Source organism: Taudactylus pleione, unplaced genomic scaffold, assembly GCF_031769625.1.
Source record: "Taudactylus pleione unplaced genomic scaffold, aTauple2 ptg000473l, whole genome shotgun sequence".
Lineage (NCBI taxonomy): Eukaryota > Metazoa > Chordata > Amphibia > Anura > Myobatrachidae > Taudactylus > Taudactylus pleione.
The window spans coordinates 6,239,955-6,241,358 of NW_028284875.1; the positions used below are offsets into that span (position 1 = coordinate 6,239,955).

Consider the following 1,404-nt stretch of genomic DNA (forward strand, 5'->3'; position numbering starts at 1 on the left):
AATATAGAGCACAAGTGAGATTTAACTTATTTTTATTTAAAGATACTGCATTTTTTGATATTATAGTGTATATTTTCCCTATGCAACATTAAAGTTACATATATCTATAGCAAATATTATTTAAGATAAATAAACAGGAATTATTTTACAATTTTGATAATATTGTACTGTACAACAGTGGCATGAATTCATTGTAATATACACCTATGGATACATAAAACTGGGCAATAACACAAATGCACAATATAATTGATTACCTTATGATTAGAATATTACTTTTATTAGGTACTTTAGTATTGGGTGCAGTAGTTTAGTGGATTTAAAAAGTAACTAATTTAAAATTAATAAACCAAGTTAATTTACTTAGTCAACTCGATGCTAAAATCACTCAACTAAAAATAATGTGCTTTGACCATGTGCTCCTGTGGCGCAATCGGTCTGTGCGCAGGACTTATAAGACAGTATCTGTTGAGCAATGCTGAGGTTGTGAGTTCAAGCCTCACCTGGAGCAAATGTAATTTTTTTTCTAATGTCATCAGTTAATGATTATCATCTGCTTCCTGAACATCCTGATATGAAGGCAGAAAAAAAACACAAACATGACTGTTTTTAAGTACCAGTACACACAGCTGCTTTGGTTCATATGCACTGTAAACATTACTTTAGTTAGTCAACAAAATGGAATGCAAAAGACTACCTCTTTATTGGTAAAAGAGTTGCATCAATCTGTTTTGCTGCAATGTAACATGAGGGTCCACACTATTAGGTCTGGATAGTACAATCACATTTCATGCTGGGATTTGTAAAGCAAAGAACACAAATAAAGGGCTTTCCTATATCGCAACAATTAATGATTATACTAATGAAAAAATCAGTTTCACTCAAAGATGTTACTGAGCCCCAGTGGCCTAATGGATAAGGCACTGGCCTCCTAAGCCAGGGATTGTGGGTTCAAGTCCCATCTGGGGTGATAGGCTTTATTTCATTAAAATAATTTTGGAGATGTTCCTTTCATTCTTGCTTCATACTGCACAAATGGCTCCACCAGAAACTTTTATCTGCTTATCAATCTGGAACTGTTCAGCTTGCAAAATTATGGCCCAGTATCTAAAAGCAGACATTTATCCTAATGACATTGTGGATTAGTTTTCTGAAAAGTTTTCTATCACCTGGCACAGTGGCTTCAAGTCCCATCTAGGATACATGTTCCTTTGTTGCTCATTCTCATTCTAGAAGTTATGCTTTTTTTCAATTCAGGAGACTGTCTTAATGGTATTGCAGAAAATCCATATATACCAAAACATACCTATTAAGTTTTAATTGCAATTTAATATCAGAGTGGCTACAAAATAACAATTTCTATTGCAATTGCTGATGGGTTTCTTGAAGTCCTTTCATCCATGT

The 1,404-nt window shown here is 33.6% G+C and overlaps 1 non-coding gene across 1 annotated transcript; it reads left to right on the forward strand.

Moving 5' to 3' along the window:
* Positions 1–897: 897 nt before the first annotated feature.
* TRNAR-CCU (transfer RNA arginine (anticodon CCU)) lies at positions 898–970 on the forward strand. Its single transcript has one exon. It is a non-coding gene; the product is annotated as a tRNA-Arg (tRNA).
* The last annotated feature ends 434 nt before the right edge of the window (positions 971–1,404 follow it).